This window comes from Primulina tabacum, chromosome 6, assembly GCF_025594145.1.
Source record: "Primulina tabacum isolate GXHZ01 chromosome 6, ASM2559414v2, whole genome shotgun sequence".
In the NCBI taxonomy this organism is placed as follows: domain Eukaryota; kingdom Viridiplantae; phylum Streptophyta; class Magnoliopsida; order Lamiales; family Gesneriaceae; genus Primulina; species Primulina tabacum.
Window position 1 is genome coordinate 21,830,143 of NC_134555.1, and position 11,252 is coordinate 21,841,394.

Genomic DNA, 11,252 nt, shown 5'->3' on the forward strand with positions numbered 1-11,252 from the left:
TATCATTTAACCCATTCAATTTTCACTTATTGTTAAACTAGTTCCCAAATTCCTTAGAAATTGCAAAATAACTTCTTAATTTTCCCAAAAATTATCTTAATTGATCCTTAATTTCGAAAATCCTACGATTAACCCATAAGTTTTCGGTATTCTTAATTTTCTTTTACAGTTTTCCCATGACATAATTTCAAAAATTTTAAGCTTATTTTCCCAAAATCAATTTCTATAACCAATCTTACCTTTCAACAAAACTTAAAATCCCAATTTATACATTTTTTTTATTCCCAAAGTCGTTACATATCCTCGAATCCTCATTCCTTATGAGTAATTCTCAAAATTAATTCAACTAGTAACCACGAATCATAAATATTTTCTTAGAAAATCTACGTGTCCCAAAAGAATTCATAATATTCACGATTAATTTATAGCCCAAAAAGTAGCACGTCAATACTAAACCCAAAATCAACATAGTCCAATTCCACCACGAAGCCAACATGCGTTAAAATCAAATAATTTCCTATTTCATATTGTATCACGTATAAAAATTCTAAAGCATATAAAACATACATTATCATGAAGCTATTAAACATGTGACCTGAACATATAATTCATGTAGTCATGCAGGTAACAACATGTAAATCATATAAAGCATGTAAACTTACAAATTGAGGCTTGACGACTGATCTTTCTGGCTATGATGATGACACAATCCTTTACAGGACCTTTGCTCTGATACCAACTGAAACAGTCTGCCCTTTTTATTGCTTTAAAAGTACTAGAAATTTTTTTTAAACACTCAATTTTCGGCCATATACATAAACCTCATGAAAATATTTTTATAAAATATTTTATCCTTTAAAAATGAAACACCAACCAACTAGCATTTTTTTTAAAATCAAGTGCAATAGTCATAAAAATGAAATCGTCAACTGTTTTATCAAACCTGAAAAGCAATAAGTTTGAAAAGTGTAGCCCATACGAAACCTCTCAAAAATCTCTCAAAAAGCATAAATAAATAGTCTTAAAATCCTTAACGTAAATCATGAATCATAATCGTAAATGCGAAAAAGTAAAAGCGCTGGTCCTCGGGTTGTGTGCGCCTTCAGTCCAGTCAAATCATCCGTCAAGTCCTCCCTTAAACTCACCTGCATCCATCACACTTAGTGAGTCTAAAGACTCAACACACCATCAACTTTATAGCAAGTAATACGTAATACAGTCAACATATAACAGTGAAAAGTACTTGTACTTAAAATATCGTTTTCATGAAGATGCATAAACTTCAAACATGAACATTTTCCCAAACCTTTTATGTTGCATGAACTTTAAATAGAAACATTCTTATAATGATGCATAAACTTTAAGTATAAACATTTTCATGAAATGCATCACATAAACCTTAGCATTTTCCTTTCTTTTTCCTCAACATGACATAAAATAAAATCTTTTTCATGATCATAAACATTTTTCCTTTTTCTTTTCCTTTACCTTTGTTGAATTCAGATCGTTAATTTTGACTTTCCTCAAACTCAAAAATCGATCGATCCATCTACATGAAAACTCAGTACTGGGCGGCGGGGGACACCAGCAACACTCTCACCGGTCAATTGGGCCCTGGCCTATCCTCATCGAATAGAAATACGATCGTCTGGGCTCCCTCTGAGGCCTTCTCCCCTCACGATATTCTCATTCTTACCTCAAACCTCATATCCTCATATCGTCATATTCGTATTAATGGAAACACGATCGTCGGGCTCCCACTGGGATCGTCGCCCTCACGATGTCTCCAATATTAACGAATTAGTCACAATCACTTCACTTCCTTCAACGTTTAACATTCTCATCACTTTATATAATCATGCATAACATAACATTTTCGTTTTTGAAACCAAGCCTGCAACATGTCTTTTAAATGTATTTCTTAAATCATAAAAATCCCATAGACATTTACAAACCATAATTTAATCATGAACATTTCATAAACATTTTAAATGACATTTAAACCTCAAAAATTTAAAATAATATATTGACATATTAAATCATAAACATATAAAATTCCCTAAACATTTAACATATCATTTTAACATATAAAATCTCATAAACATTTAAAATATCATTTTAACATAAAAATTTCATAAACATCCATAACTATAGAAAATAATCATATTAGCACATAAAACAGCATTCAGGGCATTGCCATGACGTTTACTAATTTTTAGGTGTAAAAAGACCGTTTTACCCCTAAACGTAAAACTCCTCGATTTTGATATTTTCTTGAATTCATTGACTCTAACATGTCCCAAATAATTATTTAAGCTTACAAGAATTTTCTCATATTTTTATTTGTCTTAAATCGAGAACTTTTAAGTTAATCTTTAAATGTGACGTATTAATGCGTTTTAATGCCGAATTAAACCAACCTTAATATAAAATTTTCAAATTCAAAACTTAGACTTTTTAATAATTATTTAAGCTTAAATCTAATTTTCCATAATTTTATAAAGCTTAAAACTAGGCGTTTCAATTAATTCGTTAATTAGCGAGTCGTGCGGCGATTAAATCACGAATAAATCCAAAAACTCATTATTTTAATCCCAAATTTTAAACATAGCATTTATATGATTTATTCTACCCTTCCAATTCATGAGCCACCCCCGTGGACCCATGGATATATTTTTAGCCTTTTAATTTTTGTTTTTAACCCTTTATTGAACGCACCGAGCCATCTCCTAATCTACTCAAGCCACGCCCGAGCCACCTCGAGCCAAAACCTAGCCAACCCACCTGGAGACCTTCCTGACCAAGCCCAGACCATAAAACCAGCCCTGGCCTGCTCAAAAACCTCCTGGAAACTCACTCAAACTAGCGCACAAGGATGAACTCTTGTATAAAAACTCCTAGTGACTCTAGGACCCTTCCAGCACTTAACCACCGAGCCCCACCTGACCCTAGCATCCCTGGACCATGCCCAGACCCGACCCAAGCCTAGCCCAGCCCCTGACCCAAGCAGCGAAGCTTCTGAATCAAGGACAGCAACCTGCGCCCCTCCCTAGCTCCCTGCGTGCGTGCGTGATACTTCGCGTGGACTCTTGCTCGTTCCACCATGAGCCCTGACCCTTCCTACCCCTCTTTGGACCGTCCCAAACCATCACCAAGACCAAATAGCCCAGCCATCAACCGAGCCATTCCCCTGAAAATCTCGGCCGACCACCATCACCTTACGGGAAGAGTCCTATGCAGCGTGGACTCTTCCCTAGCCTGGTACACGAGTCCTAGCCATGCTAGGACTCTTCCTAGGACCTAGCCACGTCCCAAACTAGTCCTCGTCAAGATCTGGTCGAGCCCCTAAGCCCCATGCATCAAAATCGAACCCATGAAGACAACCCAATCTCTCGGCCCTTACTGGTAAGTTTCCTTTCAGATTTAAGAATGATAGTGTCTTGATTGCAACGTTATTAGTGCATCCTAGGACCTTTAAAATCGTAAAAATCATGCCCCTAACAAGTACTAATCATGGCAGCCCATTCTAGCCCATAAAAATCATGAATTTGCATAAAAAATCTCATGTTTCCTCATGTGTGCATGCATTATTCCGAAAATACTGAAAAATAAATCCATGTTCTTCATGTATACAGTAATTAAAACAATAATATGATATGATGGATGAGAAAAGGAGATGTATGGCGTGCCTTTGCGTTTTAAACGCACGATAAAAAAACGTTGACGACGAAGAACGAAGTGAAACCTTGGCTATCTTCTCCTTGAATCCTTCGAATTTTCTTCTAAAATTGTGAGCGTGTGTGTGCCGTGGGGTCTGAGAGAGTTGGGGAGAGTTTCTGAAATTTAGAAGTGTGTGGCCGTGTGTTTCCAATTGCAAAGTGAAAGGTTTTTGGTGATTACCACTTTTAAATAGCTAATTAATTTGCTAACTAGGCTTAGGCCTATTAAGCCATTAAATTAAGCCCATTAGCCTTAATTAGAATTTAATAAAATATTAACAAGGTTTTTGTTTAAACAAATTTGTTAATTTATTAGCCGGTTTGCCAAAAAGCTCGTATTTTTAATGCAAAACCAACACCGATAAAATTTACGTTCCGGCGTATAAAAATCACCTTAAAACCCCTTATAAGAAAAACCCACAATCATATTTTAAATAATTAAACATAATTATTTAATAAAAATATTTTACGTTTTTCAGCCCTCGGTCTCCGTTTCCTCGATCGCAACTCGAATAACCTATAAAAATACGTTTTAATGCAACCATGTAGAAAAATATAATTTAAACTTGCAAATATGTACAACATAACTAATTAATACAATTAAAACATTTAATTGAAATGCACAAATAATTTAATAATTTGCGCATGTGGTTCGCGTGGACCTTAAATTTTCGGGGCGTTACATGACCCGTTGACAATTTCCCATAAGGCTTAGTTTTGCTCTGACAATAAACAAATCTCAAGGTCAAACAATCCCAAATATTGGCATATTTTTGCGTAACCATGTGTTCAGCCATGGTCAGCTATATGTGGCACTTTCAAGAGAATTCTCACAAAATTCTACAAAAATTTTGGCAAAAGATGGAAATTTAGAGCGTCAATTTGATGTATTCACAAGAAACGTGATTTTCAAAGATGTATTGCTACCTAATTGAGAATAATTAAGTGTGAGTAAGTCAACTCTCTTTATTCTAATTTTTTTAAAAAAACATTATGTACAAATAGTTACGATAATCATTAAATACATGCTACATGTTTCAACGTTAGATTTTGGGGGATGCTAATAAATTCCATTATCTTTGTTCAACAACATTCAGCTATATGTGGCACCATGTATTATGTCCATGTTTTTATCTTGCCCATGATTGTCTATTTCTCATCGTCTATCTTATCACGTCTCCCGAATAACCATTTTAGGCATAGCTAATATAATTTCTATAGTTATTGAATCAAATTTAAACAGTACTTGGGTAGTGCCTATTGGATAAACATATTATTTGTGATTTTTTTGTTGTTGGTTAAGTTGAATTTTTTTATTGATTATGAATTGCCTTTGTGTTTTTTCTCATAAGCTGAAGGATACTGGTTGCAAACAAAGTATTTGTAAAAATGGCATACTCAATTCAATGGATCAATCTATTCGCCCCCATCTTCATCTGGTTTGTTTTTAACAATGAATTATTTTATGGTCTGTTATTTAATATGTCGCTTTATATTATTGATCTTATCAAAATCGTCCGTTCATTTTGATCTTGCAGATGAGATAATATCTTTTACTATTTATTAAAGCTAGGCATCTTAGAATAAATACACGGTGTCTTGGTCTATTTTTTGAAGTACCTAAATTACCCTCACTCCATCTCTCCACGTTTTACACGCTCCAACGATTCTTCAGAAACTATAACTCCATTCTTTATTTTCAATTTCAGATCTAGGTTAAATCTCCCCTCCAAACTTCTATCACACAACACATTCTCTTTGAAGTTAAATCTCCTCTCCCAAACTTCTATCACACGACGGTAAGAACCTTATTTTTTTGTTTCTTAATTTTGTGTACGCATTTAGGATGGAGGTTTTTTGTTGTCTAACTAGAATAAATTATTTTCAGTTTGTTGAGTGATGTTTGTGCCATTTTCCCTAACGTTTGTGCCGTTTGGACTATAGTTTATTTGTACATGTTCTCTTTTTTGATCGGTCCAAGATTGTTTGCGTCGTTTTCTTTAAGATGATTCCGTTTTTTTCCTTCACCAGAAATCCCGGATCATAAAGTACTAAAAATATATTTTCTTAAATTTGAAATCCGAGTATTTTTATGAATTTGAGCTTATTCTCTTCCGGTATTTGCGATTTTGCAATCGTGAAGGTAAAATTGCATTCAATTGCTGGTGGCAGTGGGTAGAATAATACTTTTAAAATGATATTATTTGTTGATTTATTTTGTTTGTAGAAATAAAGTGTTCAATACACTGTACACATTTTTTAATAGCTAATTAAAATTATTATTTTTTAACAAGGACACTGATTATTTTGGTTGATTCGAATTTTAGAAAAAATATGGGTTGGATTTGTAATTAATTTAATGTGGTAATTGGATTCCCTGTAAATTGAACCGAGTAATCATTTGTGCTCTAAAGTTTTAAGTCATTTCTCATTTATACTCTGGTTGTGTTGCTCGAGGAATAGTAATTGTTATTTGAGGTTTTTTGAGAATTTACTCAAGCAGAACTATTACTATATATTTGTGTGTAGTTTTTTTTATTTTATTTTAGTGAAATCTAATATTAGTTTGATTGTTTAGCGCCTCATCATTGTTTCAAAGTAGTAGTAATGATGAAACAAAGTTTATGCCAGTGGTGAATATTTGAGGAAAGGAAACAATTCAGATTAAAATCTTACAAGGAAGCTAAGATCATGGATTTTATTCTTAATTAAAAAGGTGAACATATGAATTTATTGGGTTTCTCACATTTTTATATTTAGTGGAAAAGTTTTCTGTATGGTTTTCTTTTAATTTGATGTCGCGAATTTATTTCCGTAAGACGGGTCAACCCGATTCTTATTTAAGATGAAAAATAATACTTTTAAAATATGAATGTTTGTGATAAGCTACAACAAGTTTTAAATGTTGTTCAGAACTGGTTTTATGATCTGAGGTGCAATGTTGAAGTGTTTTTTTTCGCTATATCTCGATGGGACTGAAGGGTGTGCCTTCTCACTTATAGTTGTTTTGATGAAACATACCATCATTCTTGGTCATTAAAAAGCAGCAAATAAAATATTTGATTCATTAAAGAATTATACATATTGTAGCAAACTTAAAATTGTTTAATTAGTCTCAATTGAATCTTACAAAATGGCTCGAATTCCACGGCCTCTGCACCACAACTAAATTCCTCTTACAATTTCTGCAGCTAATAAACAAAAACTTAAATGCATGAATTTAATCATATTTTGTGTCAAGACCCTCTTCTATCCTTGCTGTTATTGTACTTGATTGATTGTTAAAAATATACATAACTGGGAATGAGCATTCGGTTTGATTATTGATTGTCTTTGGTTGGATGCTTCCTCTGTCATTAACAATCTTGGATACGACATTAAAATCTTTTGATTGCTTATCCTTCCACAGGTAAATATGTGTTTTCTTTATTCCAATTTTTGCACAAATTTTTTGTTCTATTCTAAACTGTAAGTCTATTGATGGAATGATTAACAATTAGCTTGGAAACCAGATTCTGTTGGTTTGGGAGCAAAGTCAATGTTTGTGAACAATTGAAGATCATTTTCATTAGGTCATCACTACAGCTTAACAAATTGATTTATTTATTCAAATCATGTTTGCATATTACCGAGCAATCTCATTATTACATTCTCCTTTATGTACTAATGATTACATTTTTATCTTTCTTTATCAATCCATATTAATTTAGACAGTAACACATAAATTCTTTTGGATTTTTACATGGAATTTTTTGTCCATTCATTGGTGAAGCTGAAAGAGATCAAGTTCAGATTTTATTATGAGTTCTTTCGTTAAAAAATAATAATATCATAAAATCCTCATTATTTATTTTGATCCCTATGGAATAGTGACCATAATTTTATATTTATCCATGTTGTTCTATTTTTCATCCTCTTTCTTATCAAGTCTACCAGATAACCATTTTTGGCATGGATATTAGAATTTCTATATCTATTGAATTAATTTTAAAAAGTACTTGGTTATTGTCTTATGGGTAAATATATTATTTACGATTTTCTGTTTATTGGTTTAAGTTTAATTATTTTGTTGGTTTTGACTTTGTGATTTTTCCTCAAAAGCCGAAGGATACTGGTTGCAAACAAGTTATTTGTAGAATTGTCATACTCAATTCAATGGAACAGATATACTCGCCCTCATCTTCATCTGGTTTGTTTTTAACAATGAATAAGCTTATTTTATGATTTATTATGTTGCTTTATATCAGTAATCATATAAAAAAACGTTTGTTTGATTTGATATTGCAGGTGATAATGTATTTATTACAAGCTTCACGGTCTTATGGTCTAATCTCTCGCATATTGTTAACAGCGTCACTAAATCATTATCTTAAAGCTTCTTAAACATTGTTTTATTATAATCTTTATAGACAAATTAACATTTTGGTTGGTAGATTAAACAAAAATGTTTCGAGATCTAGCAGAGTTCTGATCTCAAAACCTGAACTTTTAAATGGCACATTTGCATCCTTACTGATATGTCATATTTGAATATTTGCTGCATATGTATTTAAACCTGACAATTCATACATGGAAAACGCGGATCATGGAGGCAGGAATCCAATCAATAGTCTCCATAAATAAAAAAACGCCTTAGGTTTTCAAAAATTCATGTCTTACGAAAATGATTTAATTCTACCACTATTGCTAGAATTTGTATTGTTAATCTTTGTGAAATAATCTACTTACATTATTTTGGTTTTTTTGTCAAATAAAAGGAGTTTGTCAATTTCTACTTTATTTTCCATGTATTTAGCGAAATCCTAGCAGTAGTTTATATTTTGTTATGTCATGTCAATTTTTTATAGCACGCTTTAATAGATTGCTCTATTTCTTTTGTACATTTATGTGTACTTGGGTATGATTCGATAAATGAATATTATTTTATTAATATGCTAGAACATAGAGGGTTTAACTTAAGCATATACATTGTCTAAAGATAAAAACAATTTTAATTGTTTTTGTTCAATTTATTAGCTGAATTTAGGATACAAATTTGATGTTTTTATACTCAATATATTTTAGCTCAACGATATTATGATATTTTTTGAAAAATCATTTGACTATTTGTTTACTTCTTTTACATTGAAATTTATCATTATTTCACATGAGATGATAATGCGGCTTCAAAAGAAATATTATTTTTTGATATCAAAACCTATATCATGTAAGGTAACAAATTGAGTTTGACAGATTTATTTAAGTTTTGGAATCCATTGCCTTCCATGATTCACGTACAAAGTGTTTCGGTGTCATGCTGTTGTAATTTCATGAATGTTTAATATATTAGCTCAATATATTCATGACACACGCAACGCGTGTGCCTCGGTGGCTAGTATGTATAATGGGCTTGTAGAAGTGCAAAATCAATATATATTATCAAGGTTCTTAATTGGAATTTAAAAGATTAATTAATTAAAGAAACTACTTGGACTAGAATAATTAATTGATTAAGATCATTAAGTATTTAATTTAATTAATGAGCCCTAAGTTTATATATATATGTGTAGTAGGCTTAGGGTTAAAAACATTAATTCATTCTCAAGTTTCGAAACCCTAGCCTCCAAGCCAAGGGATTTTTCGAAAAAAGCCACTTCTTCCCACTCTCCTTGTTTTCGGCAGCTTCATATCAATCTCTGCATAAAATCCTTATAGAATTTCTAGTGCAAGTTGGAAGTGGAACAAGTAATCAAATCACGGACCTGATTTGAAGATTGAAGAAAAAAGATTTGAAAAACGTACGTATGATTTACAACAAGAGCTACGTTCGCTTGTACCGGCGTAGCTGGAGCCAAGTGAAAATTCACTAAGGTAGAAGTTTTAAACATCCTTTGTATGTTTATTCGTTTAAAACCATATGAGTGCTTAAGCAATATTTTGAATGTCAAAAATTAAAATTTTTAAAACTTCCGCTGCGTTTGGGCACGAGATAACACGATTCACAACACGAGCATGGGTGTGTCAGATTTTTCTACTTCAGAAGTTTTTAATCCACGTCAAACACATGAATTTGGGTTTTTACTTGGAACTAGGTTCAACTTTGACCATTTTTTCTTGATCTTTTTCGGCAATTCTCGAGAGCCTTGTTTACATGCCATTCATTTTTTTTTACTTTTTTGATCAACTTTCTTCATATTTCAAACTTTTGTCAACATTACATGACAAATTTAATTCAAATAAATAATTGTAAAAATAGGATGCATACAAGCCAAATAAGCATAAAAACAAAATGATTTTTAATGCGAAACGACATTACATTCTGTTTTTATTAACCCACCCACTTTAGATACTGATCATCCTGGATCAAAATTTAGAGATACAAATTATTTAGATTTTCAATTCATCATCATACAATCCACCCCAAATTCACCCACCAAAACTCATCACACTCAGTTAAAATAAATGCACTCGAGAAATCAATGAATTCCATTTCTCTAAAAGTTAAATACTCAGGACTTTAACTAGGATCGATCAGGACAATGAAAGGTGTGTAGTGTTTTTGTCAAAATTATAATTCTCGGTTGTGTTTCAGTTCAAGGTTTGCCACAAGTTTATCTCTCATCTCACTTCTCATGAAATGTTCCATAATTGTGTCATTCATACCCTTATCCACTAAATGTTAGATGATTTTTACTCGATCAATATGTCTTTGTTGGAACATTTATGTTTTTGTGTCAACAAATGATTTAAGCCAAAATTTATCTTAGCTAAACAGATGTTAGATAACTGAACTAGACTATTTGAATCATTCAAACCAAACAGAGCTGACTATGTCAACAATTTAAACTTGTTTACCTAAAGTGAACTAGTGAAGCAAAATTGACTTAGAGCAAAATTTATTGTTATTAAAATTGAATCAAGCTATCAGTTTATAGATCATTATTAATTTTCAAGGACATTAGTTTACACTAGAGGGACAAACTGATTATTAGATAAGTTTTTTCGTACTTGCTGACACAGCCAAAGTCAACTGCAATACATCTTGTACGGATGTCAGAGAATGATGACCTGGACAAAAGACACATCAACATAGATTTTTTTGAGGTTTTGATCAATGCAGTTTGAATTCTATAATTGCAATGAAGATCAGTTGAGCAGAATAGTGACAAGAATTTAAGAAGACACCAAGTTACAAGAACAATAGTCATACACTTACATCTTACAATTTCAAGCACAACTGATCATACACTCAGGCACACTTTACCAAATATTGTATCTGATTATTGAGGATCATTAAGTGCTAGGAATTCTTTGTAATTCATTCTATTCCAGAAAAAATTGTTGACCCTTTCTTCATTCAGTAGTTGAGTAGACTAATAGTTTCAATTTAAGCAGTTTAAGTTTAAACTGAATTGTATCTTTTGCAAATTAATTGTAAAGGTCAAAGTCTTCTAATGTCAGCCATCTCAAAAGGAAGAAGGGGTTACGTAGGAGCTTGAGTTCTCCGAACATTTATAAACAAACTTTTATCTATTTACTATTTATTTTACCTAG

General features: G+C 32.1%; 1 long non-coding RNA gene across 1 annotated transcript; it reads left to right on the forward strand.

Annotated features, from left to right (window-relative positions):
• Positions 1 to 5,369: 5,369 nt before the first annotated feature.
• On the forward strand, positions 5,370 to 8,455 carry LOC142548107 (uncharacterized). The gene is made up of 3 exons (XR_012820893.1): positions 5,370 to 5,518; positions 7,821 to 7,908; positions 8,007 to 8,455. It is a non-coding gene; the product is annotated as an uncharacterized LOC142548107 (long non-coding RNA).
• The last annotated feature ends 2,797 nt before the right edge of the window (positions 8,456 to 11,252 follow it).